General features: G+C 41.0%; 1 protein-coding gene across 6 annotated transcripts in view; it reads left to right on the top strand.

The window, feature by feature from the left end:
• Positions 1 to 19,591, top strand: part of MIPEP (mitochondrial intermediate peptidase) — a 166,869-nt gene that overhangs the window by 141,770 nt on the left and 5,508 nt on the right. The window lies entirely within an intron of this gene.

Here is a 19,591-nt window from a genome sequence, read left to right as displayed (position 1 = left end):
GACATGATTCCATGTGCCAGAGGTGAAGTAGTGAAAGACGCTTAGACAAACATCCTGCTCTTTTGGAGATTGCATTCATTCCATCAGCTTTGTGAAGAGTGAGGAAGTGTGCATGCTGACACAGCCATCATTTACAGCTAGTCCTTACTGGCCCTTATTGAACTTTCCACCTCTGGGGATGGTTTTAGGGATTACCATGTATCTGTTGATTGACTCTTCTTAGTAACCCTATGAGGTAGGAGTTATGATCCCCGTTTTATAGACAATAAGCAGGTTAGGCCCTCTGCTTATGTAACAAGGCAGTATGTGGAAGAGCCAGGGATTGAACCGGGACCTCAGGCAGCAAGCAGACCAAGCTCTTCAGCTGCCTGTACTGTCAGACAGGACATCTAGTTCAGGGTCTGTTCCAGACCCAGGCAAAAGTGAAACAATAGGCACATCATAATAAGCTACTGATTGGGTACATTGTATACTTTTGGCTGGTGGTTGGTAGCGCCAGCCCACCCCGAGCTAAGGCGGAAATAAGCGGTGAGTTTCTGTGAGGTGTGTGTACCTGGCAGCCGTGCTTGGCTCATCCTTTCCCAGGCCATGCTGCTACACCTCAACATTTGCTGATAGGAGATACCATCAAAAGAAAAAAATGTAAATCTTTTTCAGTGTTTATCTTTTGGCTGGTGTGCTTTTCTAGTCAGCTTCCCAGAATGTTGCAACTAACTCTCAAAAATTCTGTTCTTTATCCAAAACAATTTTGTGTTAAGAAACTTAATATTTTCTGCACTAAAATTCACATATGAGAGAAAAAGAAGTCCATCATTCAAACCAGAGATGATTAAGTATTCAGATTTTAGTTAACACAAACAATAGAACAATTCTACTTTTACATTTTAATATTTTTCTTAATGCTGTTCTGTCAGATCTCATTAATTCACATGATTTGTGTCATGTCAGAGATGAATGGGGGACATGCAAAGAGGGTTATGCCAGTTGTCACTTCATAGGGCTGGATTTGTAAGCTAAGACCCATAGTAGTGGCTTCTCATTTTCTTGGAGGCAGTCAGTCTGTACCCCAAAACAGCAGGTCTTAGGTGTTGGCTCACAGCCTTAACACTGGGGTATTACCAGGAGTGATGGGTGAAATTACTGAGATTTGTAATGTAAAAGCATACAGGATCTCGTTGGCAGTATTCTTCTATGAAAATGTAACTTTTTATAGGTACCTTATATATTTTTTTTAACTGCTTCCTGGATAAATGTAAAGAATTATATTACATAGCAAAATGGAAAGAAATAGAATACCTGCCTTCAAACTATGTACCTCCCTAACCAAATCACAACTTTTTTTTACCTTCTTAGTTATAAGACTGTGTTTCTTAGGGTCAGAATACCTTTGTATTCATACTTGTGCTCTTTGAATGATACAAATTCAGAGAAGTCAAATAGGGAATGCTTTTGACTTTGAATAATAAGTTCTACATAGGCAAACTTTTAGATTATTTGTCTTTTTCAGAATGAGTCATCCCTTGGGAACAGGACTCTGCTCAGAGCTCTGAGTCCCTCGGCCATTTCTAGTCCTCACCAGCTAGAGGCCAACACCCTATTCAAGGAAGTCCCTGAGCACACAGGATTCCTCTACTTTCTTTTTTCCCTGTTGTTTGCTTTACATTCATCAGTTAAAGGCCACTGCTAGGCAACCATGTATCTATGCTCTCTAACTCTTGGCTGCAAGGTATTTATTCAGAAGTTTTCCATTACTTAACTTTACATAGAGTGATCCTCACAGGAAAAAAGACAAGTTGCAGCAGCAGGGGCTTTCTTAAAAAGCCTAACACACCAAATACCATTTGAAGGCAACATAATAGTGGTTAAAACAGTATTTTCTTCCCCAGAGAAAGAAAGCAATCACATGGTGAAATAGAATTGGATTTGCAGTCAGTGACTCTGCTACTTACTGTCTATAACTTACTTAGGAAAGTCACTTAATTTCCTTGCGGGAGGTAAAATGTGATTTGACTTCAAAACACTTCTTTTTTTGTCTTATTATTATTATTATTATTTTTTTTTTTTTGAGATGGAGTCTCTACTGCCCAGGCTGGAGTGCAGTGGCACAATCTCTCCTCACTGCAACCTCCACCTCCTGGGTTTATGCACTTCTCCTGCCTCAGCCTCCTGAGTAGCTGGGACCACAGGCATGTGCCACCATGCCCAGCTAATTTTTGTATTTTTAGTAGAGACGGGATTTTGCCATGTTGGCCAGGCTGGTCTCGAACTCCTGACCTCAGGTGATCCACCCTCCTTGGTCTCCCAAAGTGCTGGGGTTACAGGCCTGAGCCACCTTGCCTGGCCCGAAGCACTTCTTTTTAATCTGCTTCTCCTTTTTTTAATCTCTGAAGGGAGTGGGGTGTGTGTACAGACATGTGGCAGTAGCTTTGCAGATTGACAGTATGGCCTTGTCTATTTTTAAACACATTCATAGCTTACATAAATATGTATATTATAGGCATGACATTCAGTCACTTAATCCTCCACTAAACACATGTGGCAATACCTGACTGAAACCAACTTTCTTAATTGCTGAGACATCTGGGGTGAGGTTTAACTCTCATTGTCAATGTTAAGGTTTTCTGCTGTTCATCTCATACCCCCACAATGGTTTTTGGCTTATGTTAAATCACATTTCTGAGTAATAAGATAACTTAAGGTTTTTGCTTAAAATAAACCATGATGATATGGCATTTCCATTCATTTTACCATTTTATAAAATATATACTAGAATATTTGTTAAGTATGCTATGGCGAGCATGATCTAAGGTTCAGTTTCCATTACAGCCACTTCAGAAAATGTGCAGTTTTCTAAAAAGACAGATATGCTGAGGCTTGTGAGTAGCAAGGAAGTAATACTTTGCCCCCACTAGGAAGCAGAATTGTTTCTTACTACAGCAAATAGACTGGTAGAATTATATAGATATTAGGAATGGAAACTATATTAGTTCAGCAGTTTGTGAATGGCAATTGTATTACTCATGCAAGTTTTCATATTGCCCTCTGTAAACTATCTGGTCTTTTTGTGTTTTATGTTATGTAAAATTTTTAGGTAAATCCCTCTTACTGAGTTTTTAGGTTCAGATTTTACTTATCCTCTGATAAGTTTAATCCCCTATAACACAGGTCATATTGTCCCTATTTTTATAAATAATGAAACTTTGTCAGTGTTCATACCCTCTGTGCTGCCTTGCCCACATTTTTCTCTGTTGATCCTTACATTCTGACATGAAAGTGACCTGGCCTTTAGAAGGCAAGAGGTGTAAGCAATGTGGGTCTTGGGCCCTGATGGTTCTCTTAACGATCTCCAAGTTTTTTTTTTTAATGTCACAACCTATCTATTCTCATTGACATTGGAGAGACCTGCCTGACATCCACTGATCAACAATAAAATCTTCCTCTTCCTGTGAGCTCCTTTAGACTTTTGTGGCAAAGCTGTCAATTTAGTTTATAACCATTTTTAGCCATGGTGGTCCTGATGGAAAGATTCTCCCCACAGCCATGTAAGCAGGACATGGCCCAGTTAGTTTTGGGTTCTGCCTCTGGTTACAGAATTCCTTATGCTCTCTTTCTTCAACTCTTCCGCAAAGAATCTGAGGGGAGGGGAAGGGAAAGGATAAAGTCCAAGATTTTAGCATTCCAGGAGGTTATTTGTAAATATTAAACAACTTTATTTCCATGCTCCTTTCTAATCAGAATCTCTCTGGCCAAAAGCAGTATGCAAGTAGAGATACTAAATAATAACTTTATGGAGTTTTTCAAATGGACCAAACATCAGATCAGATGGAAAGAAATAGTAGTAGCTAAATGAGTCAATTCTCAACAAACTGAAACTCGATTTTGTTTGTTTTTTCACATCAGACTGACTCACCAAACCAAAGTCTAGAAGCCCACAGGGCCTTACCTTAAGCTGATTAAAATATAATACCTTACGTTTCTGTAGAGCTTTATTTATAGTCTGCCAAACACACTCGCTTTTGCCATATTATCCTATATCATCTCTTCTAGCTTATTAAATTTTTTTTGTTCAAGAAACCAGAGAATTATGGTTTATACTCCAAAGAATCACCTCCACGCTCCAAGAAGATTAATACAAACAATAAAGATATCTATCTACTAGTTTCTTTAAAAACAGTTCTCAGTTCCAGCAGCACGGAGCACATCAGCACCCAGAAATTTGGTTTACACCATCCTCCAGTAAGAGGAACCAAGGCTCCTTGGAGAAATGGCTGATTCCAGGGCTGCAACAAGGAAGACAGAAGATGAGCATGAAGCATCTTATAGTGCCAGAAAGGAAGGAAGTGCCTAGAAACACACACAGTGATGGGCGCATGTGTCATCGCAGCAGGGGCCCACTGAAAGAGTTCCCAGTGCCCCAACCTGGGCCAACTCCAGCAGCCAAATAAATCACAGTCTTGGGATGTGATACAAAGTATTAAATACATATCCATGAGTCCATATTGATATAAATGATTAAATGAATAGAATAGAATAATCTCCCATAGAGAAGAGTTCCAAGTAATTTATGTACATACTCCCCACCTTAGGGAAGTGGAACATAACTCCCCACTCATTATGTGGGCAGTGCAGAGTGAGTTCCATCCAGAGCACTCTAGAGACAGCGTGGGAAATGACAAATACGACCTCAGTCGGATGATCAAGGTCAGCATCAGTGATGCGTCATGTGGACAGTATGCATCCTTGATATAATATGATGGGAAGTTTTCCTCCCAGAAACCCATAACCCCAGTCTCATAATGAGAAAAACGCCAGACACACCAAATTCAGGACATTCTGCAAACTGCCTAAGCAGTACTCCTCAAAACTGTCAAGGTCATTGAAAACGAAGTCTGAGAAGCTGACACAGTCTAGAGGAGCCTAAGGAGACACGGCAGCTACATGTAGTATGGTCCCCTGGTGGGTCCTGGAACAGAAAAAAGACAGCTAGTTTTGATCGTACCAGGGCAATCTGACTAAAGTGTACCTGGAGCTAACAATATTCTGTCAATACTGGTTTGTGAGTTGTGACAAATGTGCCACACGACGAAAGATATTAATGATAGGGGAAACTGGCTGAGTGTGGAGTGTGGAGGAACTCTCTTGACTCCATCACAGTTTTTCAGTAAATATAAAACTATCCTGAAATTTAAAATTTAATTAAAAACAAAGAACCTCCTTGGGAAGGTTTTTAGCAATGACACCGCTGCTCATGGTTTGGTCCACACCTTGACTCCACCATGTTTCCCTTCCCAGCAGCCTTTTCATTGCCAGTTGGGGGAGGGAGGGGCACAGAGGTGAGATTGAAAGAGGAGTATTAGGCACAAAATGAGGCTGGAAGGTAAGTGGGCGTCAGGTCGGGCAGGGCATTATGGATACTGTGAAAGAGAGTTGGTGTTTATTCTGAGGACTATGAGAAACCAATTACAGTATTTTTAAGGCAGGTAGTGCCAAGATCAGATTTATGTTGGCATGGAGGAGAGTGAGTGTGATATCAAGGATGACTCCCAAGCTCCGTGCTTCAGTTGTTACAGAGGTGGTTGCATGGTTATGACTGTCACGGGGGACAGAAATCAAGAAGCCCTTATGCAATTCGGCCACTGCGAGAATTCAGCTCAGGAAGCTCCCAAGCCTGTCGGATTCAGTTTCTGAGAGACTGTGAAGGACTCTGTACAGAATGGGCTGGAGAAAGCTCTTTGCCCATACAGTTCTGATGATGGGAAACTCACTTTTTCACAAGGAAACTCACTTCAGTTTCAGACAGCTCTGACTGACAGGATGACACGTTTATTCAAATTGACCCAAAATATTTAGTCCACTTGAAAGTTTGATGTCTTGTTGACACAGCAGCTTAAATAATAAGCGTTGATGCCTCTTTTTTTTAAATAACCTGATTACTAACCTAGTAGGCAAAACATGCTTAGTGCAAGGCTTTGCCATTGGTGTTATTTGCACAATACAAACATCACGACAATCGAGGAGCAATAAGTCCTGTCTGTCAGCAGGAGTACCGCTGACATTTAAAATAAGAAAGCTAAATAAACAGTCATTGTTCAACAATAGCTTGATTAATTTCCCTGTTGTCAAAAGGTATACACAGATACTGAAACAGAAAAGGCGTTTTACATTGTCTTATAGCACTGAAAATTGGTAGTAGTTAATACTTCCAGTTTTAAAGCATGCAGTTAGCATTTATGCAATCTGATCAATCTCTAAATATTGGCATTGTGTGTCAAGGCTGGTGTGCCCAGCACTGTAGAAGAACAGTAAATGCACACTACCTCTGGATGGTTATTCCTAAATTTATTTTTTAGGTGTCTTTGCTTTTTATTTTTTTAATCAAGGGATTTCAAGGGAAAGATAAGCCTTAACGCCTGACAGGTTCTGCCTGACTGAGCCAGCAGCATCTGTGCCTCCAGGTATGTGGAGGCTCAGCATAAATAAATGCCAGAACGTGCTCAAAGCACCAGCCTTGGCTTGGGATAAGTGCCCACCCCAGGGTGTGTTTTACATTTGTGAGGGACTTAGGAGGAAGGAAATGTGTTTTACATTTGTGAGGGACTTAGGAGGGACTTAGGAGGAAACCCCTTCACACAGATACATTAAATATTAAAAGATAAGATGATTTCAAACTACTAGCATGCCAAGTAAAACTTTGCTGTTGGAAGTAAATCATTCTGATGAATTTTGATGGGTTGTTTAAACATTTATGAATAGAGTCTCTTCGTTTCCCCTGTAGTCAGACATTCTCTACCCCCTTACTCTGCTTTGTTTTTGCTTCATAGCACATATTAACATTTACTTCCTAATTTCAACATGTATTATTTCATTTATTGGTTTATGGTCTCTGCCCCTCAATAAAGTCTAAGCTCTGTGATAGGAGGGCAACTGACTGTCATGTTGACAGCTGTATCTGCAGCCCCTGTTACAGGGCTGAGCCCATCGGCATTCAATAAATATTTGTGCAATGAGTGAATACACGAATACCAAAATAGACTTAAAAGAGCAATTGTTTCCTGTGCTGTAGAAAAGTTGTGATTTAGCTGGGTGTGGTGGCATGCACCTGTAGTCACAGCTACTTGGGAGGCTGAGGCAGGAAAATTGCTTGAACCTGGGAGTCGGAGGTTGCAGTGAGCCAAGATCACACCACTGCACTCACTCCAGCCTGGGTAACAGAAGGAGACTCCAGCTCAAAACAAAACAAAACAGGCCGGGCACAGTGGCTCATGCCTGTAATACCAGCACTTTGGGAAGCCAAGGTGGGCTGATCACAAGGTCAGGAGTTCGAGACCAGCCTGGCCAACATAGTGAAACTCCTTCTCTACTAAAAATACAAAAATTAGCTGGGCATGGTGGCACACGCCTGTAGTCCCAGCTAGTCAGGAGTCTGAGGCAGGAGAATCACTTGAACCCGGGAGGCAGAGGTTGTGGTGAGCCGAAATCACACCACTGCACTCCAGTGCAGGCAACAGAGCGAGACCCCGTCTCAACAACAACAACAACAAAAAGTTGTGATGATTACAATGGGAACAGGTTTTTATTTGCCTGGTTCAGGAATTTTTTTTATCACATGAATATTTTTGGATATTTTACAGGCTAAATATTTTCGTGAAGTTCTTTAATCATGTAAAAGAAAAAAAATATATAGCCATTGTGCTGTCTCCACACTTGTTCAGTCTCTCAGCTGTTCTCTTACTCCTATCCTGCCCTTCCTCCTTCCTGTCACGGTGTTTTAGACACTTTTTGTTCTAGTACAGTGCTTGGTTCTGCCCACTGGACGAGTACTGACTGTTAAGCAGCTAGATAGCAGGCATAATAAGTAAGGGACACCACTAGAAGAAAGGGGGTCCGCTATCCATTCCCAAATAGGTCCTTACTGGCCAGAGTCAAGCACCTCTTCATAAGCCCTGGGCATCAAGAGATCCTGCCTAAATGATTTCAGTTAGTACTCTGTTTAAGCAGCATGCAGGAAGGAGATTCTCCATGCAGGAAAGGCGAAGGGACAATGACAGAGTGAAAATGTGCCAGGTGGGTCATGGGTAGCATCTTTAATCCACCAAACACTGCTCTGGTGGGTCGTGTCGTCTCCACTTCCCATGTATGGAAGCAAAGGTCTTGTTTCAGAGCCATTCTCTGGCGTAGTCAGGAGTCAGTCACACTCTTTTGCCTCCAGAGCCCCTGCTGCCCCACAGCACTCCTCGACACCTCTTAGCCATAGACTCTTGATTACTGTCTTCTTCAACTTCTGTTTTGTCACTGTTACTTTTGGTGGGTAGTGCTTGTTTTGACAGTTTTCTCTAATAGTAAGCTATCATCTACTTTCTGTATAAATTTGATGGGTCCCTCTTCCATTTTGAGATACGTCCAGAGGTTGACTTTGAGGTCTGAGAGGTTTTTCTTCCTCAAGTAAATATCTTGTAGTAGATTCATTCCAAAAAATATACTAATGATTCCATTTTTAGATGATGTCAGTGTATACTACCTTCTAAAAGGAATGTAGGTAACATTCTCTCAGTGCTTTGAGTGCTGAATGGAAACATCATAAGACGTTTTTGAAGATGGTCATTTGTTATAGATGGTGTTCCTTTTTTTAATTTTTTTTTTTTTTTTGAGAGGGAGTCTCTCTCTCTCTCACCCAGGGTGGCAGTGCAGTGAGGTGATCTCAGCTCACTACAACCTCTGCCTCCTTGGTTCAAGTGATTCTCATGTCTCAGCCTCCTGAGTAGCTGGGATTACAGGCGTGTGCCACCATGCCTGGCTAATTTTTGTATTTTTAGCAGAGACGGGGTTTTGCCATGTTGGCCAGGCTGGTCTCCAACTCCTGACCTCAAGTGATTCACCTGCCCCAGCCTCCCAAAGTGCTGAGATTACAGGCGTGAACCACTGCACCCTGCCTATAGATGGTGTTCTTAACTTATGGTTAAAACTGTTCTGGCCTGGTACCATGGCTCATGCCTATAATCCCAGCACTTTGGGAGGCTGAGGTGGGTGGATCACCTGAGGTCCGGAGTTCAAGACCAGCCTGGCCAACATGGTGAAACTCCATCTGTACTAAAAATACAGAAATTTGCTGGCTGTGGTCCATGTACGTATAGCCCCAGCTACTCGGGAGGCTGAGGCAGGAGAATCACTTGAACCTGGGAGGCAGATGTTGCAGTGAGCCAAGATTGTGCCGTTACACTCCAGCCTGGGTGACAAGAGTGAAACACTGTCTCAAAAAAAAAAAAAAAAATGTGTGCTGAGTGGGCTAAACGCAGGTTACAACAGCAGATGTTGTATCCCCAAACGTCTGGTTCTAGGTTTTGTTTTGTTTTGTTTTGAGACATAGTCTTGCTCTGTCATCCAGGCTGGAGCTCAGTGGCACAATCTCGGCTCACTGCAAACTCTGCCACCCAGGTTCAAGCGATTCTCTGGCCTCAGCCTCCTGACTGTAGCTGGGATTACGGGCGCCCACCACCACACTTAGCTAATTTTTTTATTTTTCGCAGAGATGGGCTTTCACCATGTTGGCCAGGCTGGTCTCGAACTCCTGACCTCAAGTGATCCGCCTGCCTCGGCCTCCCAAAGTGCCAGTGTTACAGACATGAGCCACTGCACCTGGCCTGGATCTAGATTCTTAACTTTCCTGCGTGACACCCTCAGGCATCAAGCTTCAAGGGCTGAGGAAATCACAAGTTGGCAATACACTGATGAATTTACATTTGGAAGGAGTACCAGTAAAAAGTTAAATTATAGTAATAATTATAGAGATTTAGAGCAGATTTTAGTTGAAGAATTGAAATTGACATTTGCTAGCCAACTCTTTTATGAAATGTTGCTAGAGGACGTAGGAACAAGATTTCTCTTGGTTTAACTGGACTGTTTCTGAAAGAGCATTTACAAGACATCTTCTGGTGTTTGTTTATGTCTTTTTCAACTAAATGTAAAAGAAACTTTTTCTTTATGACTATGATGTAACATTATTAATAATGAAATTAGATTAAGAAATTATACCTATACCTGATTTTCTTTTACATTTAATAGTTTATCTTTACATTAAAGTTTCTCTTATTGAATAGTCCCTGGTTAATTGTAGAGTTTGCACATCTCAAATATCTGAATAGCATTATCAAGTTATTTTTGTGACCCATCACATAAGTTAGAGTATGTCAGGTAACACACAGTTTCTTTACTGTCTTTCCATTCGGTACTAAATGTATGTTTTGTTTAAGCTTTAGGGTCAGGAGGAAGGCCAACCTGTACTTAAATTTCCCTTTCTAGCAGTTTAAATAAAACTGAGCTTTAACAAAATTCTTCAAAGCTTAAGTCACACACTCAAAATAGTGGAATTTCAACACTAGATTTATTTTTGTCTTCCTTTTGATGCACGTGCATTCCACATTAGGATAGACATTTTATTTAAATGCTTCCATAGCCTGTGTATTGATTTTCTAAAGATAAGTAATCCTTCATGTCAAATACTTTCAATAAAACTAATTTCTGCTACTTGTATATTGCCAGCATTGAATGGCTAGGAGGGAGTCATAAAATTTAATCAAACCAATCATACATTTGTTATTTTATTGTTCATTGTTACAATAGTGACAGCAATAACACTAAGTACAGCTAAAAGCATTTGTTGAGTGTATTTGATGTGCCAAGTACTATGCATGTTGCTGTATGATCTCATTTAATTCTCTAAACAGTCCAAGGGATGCGTAAGTAACTTATTTGCCTGAGATCACCTAGTAGCAGACATTAGAACTAGGATTCAGAGTCAGGTACTCTGACTCACCTGTGTGGGCTGGTAATTTCTTCAACTTCTTTCTCATGATACCAGGAAGTTTTTGCTTTGAAATATGTGCATGCATATTCCACTGTATTTTTTTCCCTTGCTCTTTCATAATTTTTGGCAACTGAGTTGCCTTGTTGGGAATACAGTGATGCTCAAAGAAGATATTATTGGGTTATCAGAGTAAGATATCATGGGGACAAATCTGAAAAGTGGCATGTGCCAACTAGTATGCTAACTAGTAGCTAATATATATACTAGTATGTAATTGCCTTACCTACAGTAAAATGATTTTGTAGGAAAATAAGATTTGTTGAATGTAAAGGCATGAATGCACAGCGTACAAAGCAAGATTTGGAACTTTACAGGATGCTCATTGGCAGAAAGCTGCTTTTCTTGCACAGCGTAGCAGGAATAAATGAGGAAAGCATGTTATGGAGTCAGAGTTACAATTTAGTTAGCTCTAGGATTATGACACAATTTCAATAATAGAGGCAGCCCAGAATAATAGCCAAGTAAATAGAATCCCTAATCTTTGGCTTGTTCATATATTTACCCAACGTAGCCTCTGAAATCGCTGAAAGCTTTTTGGAAGAAAGAAATGGAAAGGAGCACCTGCGTTCTCAAGGCTAAGACCTCCCTTTTGTAAATGCACTAATATTTTAAGAGGGTGTGTGCGTGTTTAATGTGTGGGTGTGTTTGTTTAAGGAAGACACTGAGCTTCAAAAAGCAAGATGTTTTGTAACCCGGAAATGTAATTGTAAATGGAATTATTAAATCTGACAATGAAATTAAAATAAACTAATGTGTAAACAGGGCACATATGTGGGGCTGTACTTGCTGGCTCAACTTCTGTCTAACACAGATTCAGAGGCTTCACTTCAGTTAATAATTCTAGAGAGACAGAGAGAGCCTCATATGTGAATGCTGACAGATACCAATCCAGCACAGGGAGCAGCAGAGTCTTTTTAGTTCAAAGGAAGAGAAGAATTTCACTTCCTGGCCGATAGTCTGATTTTCTCAAGAACTGATTGTAGATAGAGGGAATCCACCTTTAGCAAAAGGTGTGGGTAACCACAGTCTTGTAGCAGAGAAAAACTTCAAAGTCAAGATGGTGAGCCATACAGTTGCCCTAGGCTTGGGAGAGACAGATCTGGAATGAGGATTCTGATCTCATAAAATTCACTTAAGATTTTTCAAACTGCCAGGCTAGCCTTTGTAGCTACAATTCTTAATCAGTAGGCTGAGTTTGGCACATATAATTATTTCAGCAGAAAAAAGAGCCATTAAACTATTATGATGAATTATTAGAATTGGTAATGGTGCTGAGAATACTCAAACCTCCTTTTCACTCCCAAATCTGTTTAGATAATCTGCTTTTTGGTACATCCAAGTTATTGTTATGTCTAGTAATGGAGGACGGCATAGCACAGACAGCTGTATATCTGAGTGAATCGCAGGTTCTAAAAAGAGATTTCTGATCTCTTTTTTAAATTGTGGTAAAATATACATGCCATACCATTTGCCATTTTAACCATTTTTAAATGTATAGTTCCAAGCCATTCACAATGTCCTACACTTACAATGCTGTGGAGCCATCACCAGTATCCATTTTCAGAACTTCCCCATCACCCCAGTGAAGACCCTTTATCACAGAAGTCAGCAGGTAGAAAAATGGATTTATTATAATTCCATCTTTTATTTCTTTTAGTAGATAAACAGTTACCTAATAAGCAGATGGCAAAAAGTAGAAAAAAGCTGTGATTTATGAGCTGGATAAGTAGCTTGTGATTGTGAGTTTTATGATAGTTTTATGATATTTAATCACAGATCAATGTTTTGGAATTGAACTTGTGCAAAAATAGTAAGCAACCTCCTCCTTCAACTCTTGAACTAGGAAGCAGGTTTTCATAAATCTTCGGGTCTGATTATTATAGTGAGTTACTGAGCATTTCTGTGTGTTAAATGCTGTATCTTATTTAATCCTTATTAACAATCTAGCAAAGTAGATGACATTGTGCCAGTTTTATGAACTTCAAACATTATACTAAACTCCAACATTTTACTTTTACTTAGATTTCCTCCAGCAGGGGTTAAGTGATTAGTCTGAGGTCCTTAACCAGTTGTTTAACCCAGGGTAATCTCTTACTAAACCCTTGCTCTAACCATCAGGATATATTGCCTTCTTTCGAGCCACCTAAAGTTTTATTTAGAAAATGAAAAAGGTATTTTTTTCTCTCTATTCTTTCTTGGCACCCCTTCAAAGGAAAACTTTTGTATAGTCAGAAGAGAAATAGCCTGAAATTTCAAATAATAAGATACCATGCAGAACCAGATAATGTTCCATTCAGCCCCAAATTCACACCAGCACAGTGCCCCTGAGGCTGTTGGTGGAACTGCATTCGAATAGCTGCTCTGCTGACCAGCAAGGCCCCGCGGGGCTATTGTCCTGTAGGGGGTCCTCAGGACATTTTCTTTTTTGGAGCCTGAGGCTCTTTTTTTGGTCCACCAGACTGTTCCTAACTGATACTTATAGGCCTTAAATAGAAATCTGGCTAATGGAACTTAATTAATTAATTTCTACTAAGTCCAGTGCTGTGGCTGAAATGTAAGAATATGACTAGCTTTTAACTTTTATTTTTTAAAAAAAAATTTTTTTTCTAGGTTCGGTGTACATGTGCAGGTTTGTTATATAGGTAAACTTGTGTCATGGGGGCTTTTTGTACAAATTATATTATCACCCAGGTACTAAGCCTAGTACCCAATAGTTATTTTTTTTTGCTCTCCCTCCTCCCATGCTCCACACTCACATAGGCGTCAGTGTGTGTTGATCCCCTCTGTGTCCATGTGTTCTCATTATTTAGCTCCCACTTATAAATAAGAACATGCGGTAATTGGTTTTCTGTTCTTGCGTTAGTTTGCTAAGGATAATGGCCTCCAACTCCATCCATGTTTCTGCAAAAGATGTGATCTCATTTTTTTATAGCTACATAGTATTCCTTGGTGTATATGTACCACATTTTCTTTAACCAGTCTGTCATTGATGGGCATTTAGGTTGATTCCATGTCTTTGCTGTTGGGAATAGTGCATCAGTGAACATTCACGTGCATATGTCTTCATGGTAGGATGATTTATATTCCTTTTGTGTATATTAACCAGTAATGGGATTGCTGGGTCAGATGGTAGTTCTATTTTTAGCTCTTTGAGGAATTGCCACACTGCTTTCCACAATGGCTGAACTAATTTATACCCCCGCCAACAGTGTATAAGCATTCCTTTTTCTCTACAACCTTACCAGCATCTGTTATTTTTTTGACTTTTTACTAATAACCATTGTGACTGGTGTACAATGGTATCTCATTGTGATTTTGATTTTTTAGCTTTGATTTTAAAGAACTGATGAGGTATTTGTCCTGGGTGTCTTGGCCCATGGCACTGGCCACTCCTGATTGGTGTTACGAGTCCATCCACCTGGCCACATACACAGAGCACCCAGACCTCCCCTCTCCTGGGCAGCCTTGGACACCCAGTCCATGAACTTCCCTTGCATCTTTGAAACCCACAAGCAGCAATACTTCCTTCCCCGACTCCACAAGGGAAGATCCAGTTTCAGGGAGACCCAAGCTATGGAGGGCAGTCCCTCTGTGCTTCTTCCTATCCCCCTCACACCTCCTGCCACACCTGACAGGGCTTGGTGGCAGTGAGACACTGTTTTCTCTTTGTCCAGGAACAACCCCTGCTTTTCCAGTGAAGGTGGGGAGTAGAAATCAGGCATTAAAGCTTGCTTGTGTATCACCCAGACTTTATGAATCGGAGGAAAGACAGAATCATTTAAGTGAAAAAACAGCTGCTTCAGGTACAAATCCTGGGTCTACAGAGTTGGTCTTTGATCAAACAAAAAGATCAGTGTTCCGTAGACATCATTAAATTCTTTTTAATAACGGGTGAACTGATTTTTTTTTTAATCAACTGGGAATCTTCTTGAAAGAAATAGAACCAACTCTGGCTTATCAAAGCAGAAAACCAATTTTTTTTTTTTTTTTTTTTTTTGAGGCCACAGACTCAAAGGAAGAAGTTACAACAGGGCTCCAGAAGAGCAGCTCGGTGGGGCTTGGCAGAGGAGAGGGTGTGTTCTTCATGGGGCTGGTACTGGGATGGCTCAGCTCCAGCCAGCCATAGACCTTTCTGCATTCGGCTCAAGACTCAATCCTGGAAGAACACATCTGGCCACCCTCACTGGGTGAGCCAGGGGCAGGGAGAGCTTCCTCATTTGTTGGCCCACCGCAGGGTGTCTGCCTGCACACTGTTGACGTTTTGGGACCAGATAAGTTCTTTTTATGGGGCCTGTCCTGTGTGTAGTATGGTGGTTCACTCCTCCAGTGTGACAACCAAAAATGTCATCAGACCTTGCCAGATGCCCTGACAAAATCACCCTCTAAACCACTGCTCTAAAGCAAAATTATTCTCCTAACCAGAAGGGAAATGGATGCTAGGTGGAAAAAAGCAATATCCTACTCCATTGACACCTTGGTGCTGTATGAACAGTTATGTATTTCCATGGCTTTCTCCCCAACTCATGAAGTTCCTCAGAACAGAAATCATGTCTCACTCATATCTGTGTGCCTGCTGTCTCCAGTACACAGTGTTTAGCACACAAGTGCTTAGTAAACATTTCCTTTTGATAAATGCATGAGCAGACGTTCAGTCTGAAGTGGAGTCGGGAGTGGTCATGTTTCTGCTTGCTGCCGTGCACAGGGAGCTTGGCCTGCAGGCAGAGGCATTTATCTCAGAACACGAATGATGGGAGAGGTCCATGCCTATGGGGAGTCAGACCTAAGCAACTCCATCCACCTTTCTGCTAAAATCGCCCACTTTGGCAGAAATCATGACCTATCAACAGATGACCAGTCCTCTACCAACTTCGTGTTTTCCTTGAGAAATGGCTCCCTCTGGGCTCCTGCCTGACTGAGGTTGGGTTCTATTTCTCAGGCTCAGAACAGTCAGAATGAAAGAAGCTTCTTAGGTGTGTGTTTCTGAGCTTTTCTCATAATAATTGATCAACACAAATTATTGTCCTCTAGAATGTTCCTAGTAATCAAAACATACCCTGCTTTTTAACTTTTTAAATAAAAGGACTGCCTTCATCTCCAAAGGGCACCTCCCGTCTGGGAGACTTCTTGAGCAAGTGCAGAGCCACAGCTTCCACACAGCTCAGATGGACACCATGTCCCTTTCTTCGTCCCCACTACAGATCTGTAGGCCATATCCATGCCAAATCCACTAGATCATTGTAGGTGCTTTTCCAGCTAGCTGGTACTCAATAACTTTGAACAATGTCCCAAATAAATTATAGTTTTACATGAAACAATTGTTTTCTATTTCACCTGAGAAATCTTTTTTAGTTAAGTAGAAAATTACAAGCGTCTACATCTTTCTTGCTCAGTATTTTTCAAGTTATAGTTGCCAGTTGAGAGAAACGACATCTCATTTTCAGGCTTAATAGGTTTCCGCAGGTCCATCTGAGCCATGGGGCTTAAAGGCGAGCATGCAGCAGAGTCACTGGGAAGGCTTATTAAAACACAGGTCACTGGGCCTATCCCCAGGTTCTCATTCAGCAGGGCTCGGATAGGGGATTAAGAATTCACATTTCTAACAGGCTCCCAGTTGACACACCAGTGATGTCAGTCCACTTTTAGGTCCACTGGATCATAGTTTTCAGAAGAAAGTCTCAGCCAGTCAGAGGCGCACACCTGTAATCCCATGGGGCACTTTCAGAGGCTGAGGTAGCTGGGTCACTTGAGCTCAGGAGTTCGAGACCAGCCTGAGCAACATGGCGAAACCCCATTCCTACAAAAAAACACAAAAAAACAAAAAAAAATTAGCTGGGCGTGGTGGTGCATTCCTGTAGTCCCAGCTGAGGAAGGCGGAGGTGGAAGGATCACTTGAGCCCAGAAATTCAAGACTTCAGTGAGCCGAGATTGCACCACTGCACTCCAGCCTGAGTGACAGAGTGACACCCTGTCTCAAGAAAAAAAAAAAAACTCAGTAATTTTTATATATAATATATACAGGGATCTCTAATCTTTTGGCTTCCCTGGGCCACATTGGAAGAAGAATTGTCTTGGGCCACACATAAACTACATTAACAATAGCTGATGAGCTAAAAAAAATCACCAAGAAAAAACTTCATAGTATTTTAAGAAAGTTTATGAATTTGTGTTGGGGCACATTCAGAGTCATCCTGGGCCACATGCAGCCCACAGGCCATGAGTTGGACAAGCTTGATATATAACATCTTCCTAATAAATAACATGTTTTTTTCTTTTTTGGGGTTGTTTGTTTGTTTTGCCTTCCTGAAATTCACATTAGGCATTTAGGCACAGATAGAATGGATGAATGAATGGAAAAACTCTTACAAATATTCAATTAATAGTTTCTTCATTCATTCATTCTTTGAGTTTCATTAAATTTGGATCATACTCAGCCATTGATCAAACAGCCATAATTTCATTTTATTGGGCACCTTTGCTTGGTGTCAAGCAATATATAAAATAGACTCAAAGAAAAGATGTACCTATTCTTCTTCCAAGCTTTAAAATAATTCTACTTTTTAATTGCCTGGTAATCCCCTGTATTTATGAAATTAAATGATACACCAACGATTTCACCCTAGGGCCTTAGGAAAGGGAGCCAGAATGAGATTTCGTCTTTGCAAGGTTGGCTTGCAAGTATAGTCAAACTGCCAACCAATTGCTCTCAATCATGTTTTCAAATAATTATATTAATTGTACATCCAAAAGGGCATTCAAGGGTTAAACAGATGAGGCCATGAGTATGCTGATTTTTAAATGAAGGTCTGGTTGGATTATATGTTCATTATGTATTACAAAATAACAGGATATGAATTTGCAGCTTTGTACACATATATATTTGAACTCATCCTGGAGCTGACAGGATTTTTTCTTGGCGAAAGTGTAGAAATATGCATAGTTAGGAGCCCCTTAAATATGTAAAGGCTACTGTTTGAAGGGGTTACCACAGACACTTGGAGACCACCCAGAAAGCATCCCTAAGCACAGAACTCTTGGGCACTTTTTCCCCCCAGTATCACGCCAAGACAGGAACTCCAGCAGCAACCAAGCATTGTGAGCACTGTGTGCCCTGATGGGAAGAGGCTCTTGGTCGTTACATGAGTGCCTGTCCTGGTCATGAGTGTCCCGGTCACAGCTGGGCCAAGCCACCATTGGCAGTACCAGACTATGGCCCTGTGAGACGAAGCCACTGATCTCTGCCCTCTACTTCCAGCTAGATGGGCACAGTCGTGACTGCTTGTAAAGTGTGCTCCACAGAACGGAAGCCGTGTAAGTTGGGTACAAGTGCTCATGGGTGGCATCAGGAAATAATGAGACCTTTCTCTCAAGATTTTCTACATATTTAGGTTCTGTCACATCAAGGATGCTGATATTTAAATATAAACCTTTTTAGAATGTATTTGACAGAATTTCGGGGCATGAGGCAATATATCATAGCGCTTTAAGAGCATGGGCTCAGGAACCAGACTGCCAGGGTTAAAGCAGACCTATGAGTTGTGTGACTCTTGGCTTCTGTTTTCTTACTTGTGAAGATAGGTGTCTCAAGGTGTGTTTTAAGGAGACCATGGATCAGTGCTCTAGGACAGTGTCTGGTGCACAGTGAATGCTCTGTAAACAGCCACCGTGGTTCTGGGAGTGGAGTGGCTGGCGTTCTCTCTGATGAGCCCCGTCTAGGCCAGCTGTCTGCAGGTCAAGTCCTCCTGCATGGTATTTTTCTCCTCACTTTCTCTCCAGCTGTATGTCTGCAGTCACTCGGAAGAAGAGGACTGGAAAGCCGCAGTTTGGAAACCCTGCCGTTTTAAGACTCAGTCTTGGAATCTTGTTGATGTTATAATTTAAATTAGTCAGGCCAGAATAATTACCCTAGTACTTCAAGGTTATGAAACATGCTAATTTGAGCAGAGCCGTCAGAACAAAAATGTTCTGGCTTGTACCATCTTTTCTTAGCCCATTTGTCTCTCAGGTAAAATGAGGAGAAAAATACATTAAATTCTCACTCTTTAACTACTCTTTATATATTCTCTGTCCCTCTCAGTAGGACAAATAGGTGAAGATCTACTACCTGCTTCCTTTTGTGAGCTCATATTTGCAATGTGTGTCCTGATGCAATTTTGTCTTTCTTATATTGCTATTGACACTTTTCTCTTTTTAATTGTAAAGTTATTGCCTGTTTGAGTCCTTTTGGCAAGATCCATTCATTCTCCCTCTAATTTAGGTGATTTCCAGAGTGAAATGTGTTTGTTAACTCCATCCACCTTGGTTGGAGTTAACAGCTCCAAGCTGGTTCCCAGGGGTGCTTGGAAAATACAATTTTAATCGTCACCCTTCTAAAATTAAGACTTGAAGGCAAAGGGGACATCTTTGTCAGCTTTAAAAAAGAAACCAAAGCTTTCTTGGAATTTTTTTACTATGGCCATATACAAAATCCAAATCCAGTTTTTCTTACCTGTGGAACTACCTGAAACATTGGTTTTTTTTTAAATTTTCTGTGTAGGGTTTAGTTCATGTTAACACTCACAGAACATTTAAATCTAATTAGAGCAGGGCCAGCGTAACAGTGTGCCCAGGATTCTTCCCCAGTAAATATTCTTCATTATCCTTCCAGGCTCAGGTCCTGATTTCCTCCTTTTTGAACCTTCATCTTCAGCAATCACATACATACAAAATCACCAAACCAGTTAGCTCTAACTA

This window comes from Pan troglodytes, chromosome 14 (assembly GCF_028858775.2).
Source record: "Pan troglodytes isolate AG18354 chromosome 14, NHGRI_mPanTro3-v2.0_pri, whole genome shotgun sequence".
Classification (NCBI taxonomy): Eukaryota; Metazoa; Chordata; class Mammalia; order Primates; family Hominidae; genus Pan; species Pan troglodytes.
This window is presented reverse-complemented; position numbering and strand designations above follow the sequence as displayed.